This window comes from Alosa alosa, chromosome 23, assembly GCF_017589495.1.
Source record: "Alosa alosa isolate M-15738 ecotype Scorff River chromosome 23, AALO_Geno_1.1, whole genome shotgun sequence".
NCBI lineage: Eukaryota > Metazoa > Chordata > Actinopteri > Clupeiformes > Clupeidae > Alosa > Alosa alosa.
The window spans coordinates 17,969,794-17,983,224 of NC_063211.1; positions in this window are offsets into that span (position 1 = coordinate 17,969,794).

Sequence of the window (13,431 nt, forward strand, 5' to 3'; positions counted from 1 at the left end):
TATTTGGCCAACTTACTATCAGCATCCCCTCTACTCAATGAGAAAACACCACCACAACACATGATTAATTACAATGACTTACAAACATAGAACTCACAAAGGCACAAAGCCACACTGGTTAGCTTACATATCGTAATCAAAAATATACCACAAAAACTTTTTCTAATATATAACATGAAATACTGCGTCTTCACTGACCCTAGGTCAGCGATATTTGCAGTAGGGTGCGTAGAACGTATTAATTACTGTAAGTGGAGTTCGAGGGTTTTGAAGGCTGAGAGTTATAAAGGGAAAAGGATGAGCAGAGGAGATGATCTCACAGTTGGTCTCCGGTGCTCATAACAGAGGAGAAGATTACAGCTGTCTCCTCTGACATATTCCTGCAGTCCACAAGCGACGAGAAGTGAGGGAAAGAGTGAGGGAGAGAGAGAGAGAGAGAGAGAGAGAGAGAGAGGGGGGGGGGGTAGCCGAACTTTTCTTTTTCGTCTGTCTCTGCCCTTTGGAGACTAGGCTGCTTAGCCAAGGTACAGCTTGTTTTATTAACATCAAAAGCACCTGTGGGAGATGTAGCCGATCACACTGCCCACTAATTAAAACAGAGCTCCGCTCTGAAATGTTGGCCTGTTTAGTATGTACAGAGTGCCGCTGATTGCACAAAGAGGTGTGCTCCTTTGTTAATATGTATAATAGTATTCTGCAGAGGTTTGAGAGGCTACGTTCCCTGCACACAGAGGTGTTCTGAACAGGAGCACGTCTACTTAAAAATCAAGGCTGGTAACAAGATAAAACTTGTACTGATACACCGATTTGACCCATAATAAGCAGCAACTCTGACTGACAGAGCATTAGTAGGAAAAAAAATCATTAGAAAGTAAAATATTCTCAAGCATACAGTACAGTACATTCCTCATAGTTCTGTTCTGATGTTGTATTATTGGATTAAATCACTAGGTCAAAAATGTGTTTGATTGCTTTTAAGTATTTTGCATCTTACAGTAAAACCTGACACATATTTTCAGCCTGCTACTTTCATCTCTGTTGTGTTGTTGTGTTGTGTTGTGTTGCAGTAGCCCAGTAGCAACGGTGTGTGTGTGTGTGTGTGTGTGTATATGTGAGTGTGTCTGCGTGCGTGCATGTGTGTCTGCGTGCATGCATGTGTGTGTGTGTGTGTGTGTGTGTGTGTGTGTGTGTGTGTGTGTGTGTGTGTGTGTGTGTGTGTGTGTCTGGGTGCATGTGTGTGTGTGTGTGTGTGGCCCCAGTGATGCCCTACTTATCCGTCCAGCGCTCCCTCTGTTCTCATCAGGCCCTGAGGAGTCTCTCCTGTTTAGCTGCTACCATTGGGTTAGCTTCATTCCTCTGGGAAAACAAAAGAAAGACAGCACACACACACACACACACACACACACACACACACACCCTTAGGTGAGCGAGAAAGCACTTAGTGAGTGTGATCAGGCTCCTCCTTCCTCAGCTGTGGTGGATGCCAGGGATCAGAGCAGAGTGCAGTATGTCAAACGAGGCCTCTCCCAGACCCTGCCCCTGCCCCTTCCCATGCCTGGCCAGCTCACAGTGGGAGGACGCCTGTCCCACGTTTTGGAGAATGATTAATAGACATTTTCTCTCGGGCAGTGGTATAGGGCGGCCCCTCCTGTGCAGACAGACAGGACCTTTTCTCTCGAGCATTAGGGACCCACCCCCCCACCTCACACACACACACACACACACACACACACACACACACACACACACACACACACACACACACACACACACACACCCTTCATCCCCGGCTGGTGCTCTCTGGACTGGAAGTACAGGGGCTTGTGAATTTCTCTGCCTCAGTGGCCAACTCACTGTTCAATGACCAGTACTCACGTCCTGTGCAACTGAGAAAAAAGAACCAGCATCAGTGTTCTATATCACATTATCAGCATGAAAATGAATGTATGTTTTTGGTATTTCTGTTTAGAATTACTGAAGCAATACTTCAGGGAGAACCTCAGAGTTTGGGGGAAAAGATCCAGTCTCCATTGTTAACAATTATTCTATTGTGAGAGCTTTCAGAGAACTCAGTCAGGCAAGCACACACACACACACACACAACACACACACACACACACCTCCCATGACACTCCCGTCTTTGAGGCGACATGGGGCCAGCTTTGTGTCGGCCCGCCGCAGGAGAGTGCACACAAAGCAGCAGGTCCCGGCCCATTCATTCCACTGGCCAATCAGAAGCTTGCTTCTTCTTGGTGGGCAAATCAAACCGGCTCTCCATTGGCTGTGCTTAATTAGACATGTTGTGTTGACAGACTCTCAAATCTGTCTCTCATCAAGGTCTTCAAAAAAAAAAAATGTATAGCTATGCTCACCCTGAAAAAGTTACTTAAGGTGTTGAATTGTGGGATAAAAATTCAATTTCGACCCTTGGCTGAATCGATACAGAAAATCCAACCTTGATCTCAGGTTATGATTACCTCTCAGGTTATGATTACCTGACAAGCTAACAACACCAGCATACAGACGGACCTGCGAGATCCCCTTCACCTTAAACCCCAGCTCCTCCCTGAAGTGTCAGACCTGTTCTCCCCAAAGCACCAAGCCCATTCATAGTCATCAGCGATCGCCATCTAACTTTGCCATTTCTGTGCTGTTCTTCCTGACTGCATCCCGAGTGAGTGTGAGCGTGCTGTGGTACCAGAGGAATGAATACCCCACAAAGTCATTCCGCTGCTTAATTCCAGAGCCTGAACGCTGGCCCTCACAGGATGCCTGCATGCATCAGAGACGGCCCTTCGTTTTTATAAATCTAGTTTGGTCTATTTCACCGGCTTTATTGCCTTTTCTCTCTACCTCCCTTTCTCTCTCTCTCTCTCTTCCTCCTTTTCTTTCCCTCTTTCCTGTCAGCTGTAGGAACAGGTAGCTTGCACTCCATTAAACAAACACTGTGGCCCCTCACTTTTATTTGACATTTTATTTGGCTGTGACAAACGAGCAGCAGTTGGATTATAACATAATTTGTCTTGTCTTTATTACCGGCACAAAGGACACCATTCATTAATTATTCTGCCGTTGCTGCTCAACACTAACTGGAAAGGTCCCTCATTGGACAGATGGCGAGGACAATGTTATTTATATCAATCAGCTCAAAATGTTCAACGAGGATTACTATTCCTTGGACTGGACCTGATTTATGTCCCTGTGCCTCACCCCCAATTCAACCCCGGCAGACCCCCGCAGTGGCCATTCCAGTCGCGAGCATGTGAGAGAGAGTGAGAGAGAGAGTGAGAGAGAGGGAGGGATAGAAAGAGAGAAAGAAGATGAGGAGTCAGGGCCTTGTATGTTTATTTATATCAGCATACATGTTTCCCAAAGTTTCCCAAATTCTGTTGAATTGTTATGAGGACAAAAGCTTTGCCACAGTGGGTAAATTGTAGAGTTTTTGCCAGACTTAGCTGTCTACATAAATACATAAATAAACAAACAAACAAACAAAACAAGCAATGTCCGAGTTTTGTGTCTATTTTAACACATGCAATTGGGGAAGAACTACAAGAAATACATGTCTGAAAAGACACCTAAACTGAAAAAGGAAATGCACATACTCTGAACACACTTCCATAGTCTTTACATAGTCTGCAATCCTGTAAGAGCTGGTCAAAAATCAGGGCTCCTTTGATCAGGACTGTGTCGAGGTCTCACATACATACGTGTAACTGTACTGTCTAAGGTTGAACTGAGGCACAGAGAAACGTGACTCAAAGTGAATCCGATATGAGTCTCTTCCACAGCTCAGAATCTATTAGCGCTATTGTAAGAGTTAAAGCTTTGCGCTCTCCTGCGTGTCGGTAGACATGTCTTGAGTATTTAACACAGCACATGTGGTTTAGCGTATCAAAGAGATACCTTTCTGCAAATGTGTTTCATGTCTTGTTTTGCTGTCATATGGTTTTGTAGAGATGTGGGGGGAAAGGACTTCTCTCAGATGTGATAAGCCGTCTTTATCGTTCCATAATATATCATAAACAGATTTGTTTTTTGAGAGGAATAGGTTTTGCCTTACTTTCACTTGAGTCATGTCAAAGCAAATATTCCAAATGGGATGACTATCTGCCAGGTTGTGATTAAGATTTTAAAAGTAGCTTTTTTTCTTATTATTACTGCTTGTGGATAATACAAAAAACAACAAAGTCTTGGAGGATCTTACTTTTAATGTATTAAACATGAATCAGTCCTTGATGAAAAATAGAAATTAAATATATTTTGTATTTAGAAAGACTTAAGCTGAACATTTACTTGCATTCAAATGAGGTGGGATTTGAGGAGAGCAGTTTGCAACAAATTATTGTTGCATGCATCTCCTGCCATCAGGAGTCATTCACACAATGCAAGATATTAAATTAGGTTTAAAGTTCAAAGCCTTTCCATATGTGTATGCACATAAAGATAGTACTGAGCAGAAAGATGATTCCAAGACTCTACCACTTTGAATTGCCATAGTGAAGATGTGACCTACTACACTCTTAAAACAAATGTGTTGAAAATAACACAACTTGTGTTGTTGTTGTTGTTTTTTTTTAACACATCTCTATGTCCAGATAGGGACAACACAGTTTGTGTTAACACTTTTTTTAAGAGTGTATCTATGGAATGACCTAAAACTTGTAGAGTTGCCTTAGATTAGTCTGAAAACAAAATTGTATGCAACCCTCAGCCTCAGTGCTGGAAGGCCTACATAATAGGACACAGGGTTACTTACTTGGATGAAATAGCAGTGTGCATAACAGTATAACAGTTATAACAGTATAAGGCCTCATGGATATAATTTTGCTAAAACAGATACAGTCTTATGTACAAATCCAATCTTTACGTGATGTACAGTAAAAGAGCTAGCTAAGGAGTATACCATTTCCAGTTGTGTTCTTCTTAATAAGGTCAGCAGGTATGAACATACATTATTAATACAAGGCGTCAGGTTCTACCGTAAAACACATTCAGGAATCTCCTGCTCTCAGTGGTTCTTGTTTCATGCTCAAGCTCGACATGAAGGGTGTGTGTTTTGACATCTTCCCCCAGCAGTGTACATGCACGCAGAGGCTCACCTTCACTTTGCAAGTTAATCACCCCCTATGAAACATTTACTTCCCAGACAGTTTGATTTACACGGCGGTGGCAGAATAGTTTGAAGTGAGCACCATTTACACCGTAATTAGTTTTATGCAAACTAGAACCAGAGGATGAAAGACAAATCTTAATAAATTATGAATCGTGTTACGACATACCGCGGCGGTTATCGCCACGTGTGCTTTAGTAAATGCACCTTGGTGATTAGAAATGCAGGCTTACAGTGTGTGAGATGTCTACGAAATTAGCAGACGCTCAGCGCTCAACTCAGGTGGTTCTTTTCAGATTATTTTCAGGAGAGGTGAAGCAAACATCCCTTTCATGGTTGGTGAGTGTTTTTGATGTGACTGTGGAGAAGTTTGATGAGTAATGGCATAACTACTACACAGGCATAATGGAACGCAGAAAGGCAGGCAAGTGGACTTCATTGAAAACCCACCTGCCAAGTGCGAAATGTTCCTGCAAAACAGGAGTGCTCAGTCTGTCGCTTAGCAAGTTAGCTCCTCTACCTCCTGTCAAATAGCATCAATTCTTCCAAACAATTTCACCCCCGCTAAAAAAAAAAGCAAGAGAGAGAGAGAGAGAGAGAGAGAGTAAAAAAAGCCCTCACAGGCCTGATTCCATGGCGCAGTGCGAGAATGTTAGTTAGCAATACTCGTAAAAAAAAAAAAAAAAAAAAAAACTCAATTCATCAACACAAGCGTAATTTGCCTCCCGAACAGAAAGGCTCACAAAAGGGGCGAGCTTGTCGGCGAGACAGGTGGCTGGAGATCCCGCTCTGATGCTGGGTGATATGAATAATAGATTCTGGTAAATGTTCGCCAGGACCCAGGCAGTAAACACAGCTGCTTGCGCTCCCCTTCCAAAAGAACAGCTTGGCAGAACGAGAGGCGGAGCGGAGCACAGCGCAGCGCTCCACCTGAGGACTGGGGAGACGATTAACTAATCAAATGCGGGGGCTAAATAGGAGGAAAGGAGAAAGGAGAGGGAGAGTGAGGGAGCGAAAGGGGGAACGGGGGAGGAGAGAGAGAGAAAAAAAAGGCAGACAAAGGCACGTGAAAGGTACTCGTTTGCACCCCGATCATGGAGTTGTTAAATAGCCTCGTGGGCAAATGGGAGCACAAAAGGGGCTTATGGAGGTTACAGACAGAAGCTGGCATAGGCTGACGAGAGGATAGCACAGATTTAGAGGAAATAGATCCACTGATAGTGATAATTCTGCAATATTAACATTTGATAAAAAAGCTTAATTTCCTTCCACATATACAATAGATAGATAGATAGATAGATAGATAGATAGATAGATTTTCCCCTTGGTGTCTTATTTTGAATTAGATGAGATGTCAGGGATTCATCCAAAATTAGGGTACAGAAAGGACTGCATTTTTTTGCATCACTTCTAAAAAAACAGCAGTTAAGGTAAACTGTGTTTAAGATACTAAACATATATTTATTATTGCTGAACATTGGATAGAAGTCAATTGTTTGCCATGTCATCTTGGAAACACAGTATCCAAAAGCAACTCTCATTGTCAAAGCTTGTTTCTCTTTTCTTGGGATGACTCCCCTGTTGTAGTTTAGGAAGATTTTGCCTAGCAGAAGGTAATTAATTCTTCAATTAAAATGTTGTTAAACATTTTTAATGAGCACCGGGCACGTGGGAATAGAGTATAAAAGTATGTTTAACCAGAAAAGGAAAACATGGACATTTCAAAGTTAGTTTCTGAAAATCTCTTCAGTGACCCACTTTTCAAATATCGCTAAGCACACACAAAATATAAATAAAAAATCAAATATGATCTCGCTCGGCTCAGAGGATAGGTCCTTTATCTCAGGTGATTATTGCTTCATTTTCCACGTCTTCTATCACGCCACAAATTAGGGCACGAAGCCTCTCCAAACAACTTATAGTACATCCCTGTATATATCACAGGGCGAATGAGTGTATTCCCAGTTTAGTTGATTTAATTAATTGCGAAGAAAAAAATCAGTTGCAAACGAGAGAGAGGGGGAGAGAGGGAAAGATATATAGAGAGAGAGAGATAGAGAGAAAGAGAGAGAGGAGGAAAGATAGAGGCGGGGTGTGGAACAGAGAAACAGAAACAAGAAAAAAATATATTAAATTACAACCCGGATGCTCACTCCCAATCAGAGATTCCATCTACTTACTATAATTAAAGTTGCATGTGTGACAAAACAAGTTTCCCTTACTCACACACACACACACACACACACACACACACACACACTCTCTCACACACACACACACACACACACATGCTCACACACACACACACACACACACATTATGGTGCAGCATTGCCTCATGGTCTCTCCCCTCTCCCCTAACCATGCTTATGACTTTTTAAAGAGCTGTGTGACTACACCCTCGTTGCCGACCCTCGCCTCGCCGGTCGGGCGGGCGAGTGAAGTCGCCTCAGCGGTAATACCCGCGCCCATTACAGGAGGCGCTCTCCGTAGGCTTCTGGCGTGGTCTTCTCAATTAGAGACTTGTAAATGTGTTGCTTGCTTAATCACCTAAAAACTGGCCCCTAGGACTCGCGCTAATGCGACCCCATTACAAGGGCCCATCAAAACAAAAGATCTGCCACTAATGACAATCATTCCTCATGTCTGTCAGGGAAAAAGCCAAACTTGTGTCTTTAAATGAGCAATGATGGATGCAAGCGGACCACCGTGTCAGAAAGCTTTATTGCTCATGATGAATGCGTGTCGAAGGGGGCCTCGTACGGACCTGTCTGTATATGTTTCGCCTTGCTATGCCTCACCTGTCTCAAAAATAAATAAATACAAAAACCTGTCATCTCTGGGTCATGCTGTGGGGCCTTGGTTGGACACGAGGGGAGAGAGAGAAGATGGAGAGGAGTGTGGGGCTTAAGCAAAACATCGCAATTAGCCCTAATTAAAGCCGGTTTCCTGTCAGGTCTGCGACTCTCTCTGCGAGTAGAAGGGTCAGTTTGGTGGAGCTTGAGAGAGTCCGAGAGTAGAGCTGGCCAATAAGTCAGTGTGCGATGCTCCAGAGTTTTCCGTTGACCCCAGGTTAATGCCCCCACCCAGGTTTATGCCTACATGCCCACTTCAAAATATCCTTGACTTTGAGGAAGATGCAGTGAACATTGAAATCTCAGTGTCTTTTAGCTCTTTAAATAATGATATCTACAATATCTAAACATTCATGTGCTTCAGTGAACTCACATCACCTGTTCCACACCTGAGAAGCACCAGGTTGTTACCAGCAGCACAGTGGTACTGATTGCCACTCCAATAAGGCTTTCAACATTTTAGAAAGACTAATATGTATTCCTCTCTATATATTTTTTTGTTTTCTTTTCAAAGAATGGTCTACCCCATAAAATATATAATTAGCCTATTACATTGTAGTTGTGTGTGTGTGATAAAAGAAATTAGTATTTGCTCATCAAATACTGAAAGTACTGTATTTATCAGCAAATATGAGTCACTAATCTGGCCTTAGAGCCAACTTACATACACAGTACCTGTACTAATCTGTTCTGTTAAACATGAATTACCTATCATGAATCATGGTCTTTAAAAGACATGGGATGTTTATGCATGCATGTGCAATGACAGTATTAACATTAACCATAATACTGTCTGTAATATGAGGAATGGTCGGACAGAAAAGAGTCATCTGTCTCTTAATTAGACATGCTGTCTTGCAAAATTGGCCTTCTGGGGACAAAGTCTGTGTCCTTGATCAGAAATAGTTGTTGTAGGACTGAAATGTGGTCCAGAAGTCTTTTTTTTAATGTATTCTACCTTTAAACTTTTATATCCGAATGTGTATCTTAGCTCTTTTTAAAATATATATTAAAATACCTGTTTAACATTGAGATTTATTCCACCAGTATCTTGCTCTGCTAACTCTCCATCACACAGTCAGAGCTGTTTGCTTACAGAGAAGGAAATGCAGAGCTGTGCACGTGGTTCTGATTAACCATATTGTGTAAAACACTATTCCTCAATTCCATTGTCTGCTTGTGAGCATGGGGGAAAAAAAACCCTCTCTTGGTCTTCTGTCTACTTCTTCAGTGTGAAATGCGACACTTACAGAATCCGTATCATGAGAGGGTCTCCACTGGGTCTTGTAGTTTTTCGAGCTTCATCAAGCAAGGCTGTTGACAGGTAGTACAGAGAAGCTTTTAATTGCGCCGCAGAAATGAATGCACCCCCGATTTCATTAGGCATAAATAATTTGGCCACTTGGGTATGTGCATTTCAAATTACTTATTCTTTTTGTATTCCAAATTACCTATTCTTTGTGATGTTTCTTTCACATGATTAGCGAACTATGCAAACTAGCCATTTGCTTTTCCAGGTCTCTGTTTTAGTTTATTATTTTTTAGTGAGCAAAAGAAGAAAAAGGGCAAAAGTAAGAGAAAAAGTAAAGTGTCGGGAGCTACTACTGTGAGCTTAAGGCCTTGCGGTTCGCAATTTATCAGAATTGCAGATTCTTCCACCAGTTTTTTATTCTTTTTTGTTTTAACCTGCTTATTTGTGAAAATATAGCTAAAGATGTACAGTGAGATAAGACGAAACATGTTTGAGACATATTGGGGACTGTAGAGACAGCATTTGATTCAGCCACAGGGATCCAGACAAAGTCAGACACAAATACACACACACATGCACACGCACATGCACACACACACACAGACACAGACACAGACACACACACACACACACACACACACACACACACACACACACACACACATGCACACACACACACACACACACACACACACACACACACACACACACACACACACACACACACACACACACACACACACACACACACAGCTTGAGGATCAGAGGAAGACTGTGCAGGTGAGGATAATTATACCTCCTGCTATGAGGGGTTCTTGCAAGACTAATTAGATGTCTAACCTCTGACAGAAAGCGATCAGCGATGAACATAATGCGGCCACAGCTCATCTGATTAAAGAAATGTACTGCAGGAGCTTGCCACCCGTTTCATCCTCCGCTGCCTTGTTTCAGGCGCATCTTCAGGTTTGTTTGCCACGTGAACTTCGAGATGCCAGCGGGGTCAGGTTGTTTTTATTTATTTCCTCTCTCTCTCACACACACACACACATACACACACTCACACACAAACACACACACACACACACACACACACACACACACACACACACATACACACCGCAACCTGGATCCATCCAAAAAGCTTCTTATTTATTTATTTATTCTCTCTCTTTTCCTCTCTCTCTTTTTCTTTCTCGCGCTCCTCTTGTAATAATGAGCCAGCACTCAATCAACCTTGTTTTGTGCCGAGATTTTGAAGATATTTTTTTTGTTGTTGTTTGAATAACCGACCCGGTGTTTACATTAGCATAGTAACAGCTCCTGCTTTAAAAAATAAACACAAGCCATCATGTATACAAATGCCGAGTGTATGTTTCTCTCTATATAGAAATAAATAGATAAATAATCTCTCTTCCCACCATACAGTATGGTGTGTGGGCCATAATGTGAGATCATCTGTCATGTTGATGAATGTATGTTAAAACGTACAGTAACAAAGACTGAGAACACTCTGTGAGGGAGTGTGTGTGTGTATGTGTGTGTGTGAGGGGGGGGGGGGGGTGGTGATGTCTGTGTGTCGAAGAGCACAGGCCCAGTCCTAATTAATATACCCTTCCTCATTATCATAGATTGCCCTGTGTGTTTTGGAAAAGGCTGAGGCCCTGGCAGAGGCGCACGGGGTCCAAATTTAGACATGTGTGTGTGACACTGGTCTTTAGCCCATCAGATGGTCCCTGTGTGGACATGAGAGGGAAAGTGGGGCAGGCACGTCTCCCCGCGGACCCTGGACTGCTGCTCCCCTCACACACACACACACACAAACACACAGACTCACACACACACACACACACACACACACACACACACACACATACGCGCACCGCAGATGGCCACAGTGCCATTCCAGGGTTCAGAGCTGCAAACTTGCAAATCTTTAATAGCATCAGTTATTCATAAATCTGGGGTGGGGGTGATGAGGGCGTGGAGTCAGACCTTTCCTTACTGAAATGTTATTTATTTGTTAATTTATTTGGGGGAGAGGGGAAGTTGGGTTGCGTGAAGGGGTTAACAGATTTGGAAGAGTTGATACAACTCGGCCAGCAAACCACGTCAGGAGGATCGCATGTTTGGCTTGGGAGACCCGATGAGAGCATCTGTCCGAGTTCAAGTGCTGGACGCTGCATACGGCCCCCCACCCCACATACACACACACACACACACACACACAAACACACACACACACACACACACCACCCCCACCCTCTCTGGCACCCCCTCCACCTCCCGGACACCCCACCTCCTGCTGCTGCTGGCGTGGGAGTTTAGGGAGTTTGGGAGGCTCTGTGGAGTAGGTGGAGAGGAACATCTTGCCCGTCCTCTCATTGGCTTGCAGTCAAAACACCCACAATCCACCGGGAAAATATTCTCTTCCAACGGGAAGACAGACTGTACTTACTCTGCTTCTTGTCTACGCTTACTACTCTGATCCATTATCCTGACTCGTAAAATAGACACGTTTACCGGCATATCGGTGTTAAAGCACCTGTCGTGTCGGTGCCGAGCAATTTCGCTGAGATCTCGCTGAACCAGCTGTGTGGAGTTATTCTTCTCCCACTCGCTCTTTGAAAGTGCTGCGTCTCGACTCGAGAGGAGTGCCGGTGAGAGGGTGGCGGCTGCTGCTGATACCGCTGCTGCACACCGAGCGACCACCGCGATAACGAGGTGGTCTCCGTGGAGACGTTTTGTTCAGCCGGTGCTGGCAACTCCGGCAACACTCTCCCTTACCACTTCCTGCCTGCAACCCTGCTGTCCAGAGAGAGAGAGAGAGAGAGAGAGAGAGAGAGAGAGAGAGAGAGAGAGAGAGAGAGAGAGAGAGGAGAGAGAGGAAGGGAGAAAGGGAGATGATGATGGTTTGAGGGAGAATGAAAGAGGAGTGAAAGACAGGTGGAGAGAAAAATAGCGGAAGGGGAAAAGGAGAGAGAGAGAGAGAGAGAGAGAGAGAGATGCAATATGACATTTCTATGATTAGAAGTATACAGTATTTCTGCACAGGCACTTCAGTGGACACCTCAGTGGACTGAGACAGCGCAGGAGCATGGGGGTCACTGTCCCATACTACTGCTACTGGACCTTAACTTGTTTATGTTGCTGCCTGAAGTCTGGTCAGCCTGAATCAATCTTATTGGTGTGTGAATGGTCAACTGCAGGAATCCACTGCCTTTTGTGTCCTTTCACAAACTGTAAGCAAAAGTATAAACATGTTTGTAATATATACAGTTATTACATGGACTAGTCTTTCATTTGTCGTTCTTATAGTTACTCTGCCACAGCTCTTAAATTGTATTGTACAATCGGTTTACATTGGTGATGTCATTCAATATGATCAGACTCTGAATCAATTAAAAACCCATCTGGGTACATGACTGACAGAGACCCGTCAGCTCCAGTGAACCTGTCAGTGAAGACCGTTCACAGAGCGTCAGCAGCAAAGTTGGGTCTCGGCCCTTGATTGCCACTCTAGGTGGAGCTCGAGTGGCGAAACTGTTTGACGGAGAGCAAAGTGACAGCCGCGGCGGCATCGGCAGCGGTGTCATCCCTAACCAGGCCGCGAGTGCTTTTGGATGCGTGTGTGTGCCTCTCCGGATTAATCCTCCGCACTCGTGATCATCTCTCTGTCTCTCTCTCTCTCTCTCTCTCTCTCTCTCTCTCTCTCTCTCTCTCTCTCTCTCTCTCCTGCCTCATGCGCGACAGTGAAGCTCGGGGGCTGCCTGAGGAAGCCGCGGCTCAGCGTCTTCCCTCTGCCCAGCCTATTTGACCACGGGGGAGCCTGTCAACTGGCCAGATAGTTCTGGTAATTTCCGCGAGTGGCGCATCCTGCCTGGGAGAGTTGTCGGGATGGTGGGCACTTTACATATTCAGAGTGAATTTAATATGTCCCCCACACACCCCCCACACACACACACACCGCCACCCCCACCCCTATCCTACCCAGCCACCCCCACCACATCCTCTGTTCTCCAACACCAGGGTTTTCCAGTTCCGTCCAGGGTTCTTCAGCTTGCACGCCTTGAAGTCAAAAAGATCGAGAGAGAGAGAGAGAGAGAGAGAGAGAGAGAGAGAAATAGAAAGAGAGAGAGAGGGGCATGTGGGGAGGGAGGAAGAGAGAGAAGAGAAAGAAGAAATTCAAGAGGTGTAATATTGCACAAATAGCAA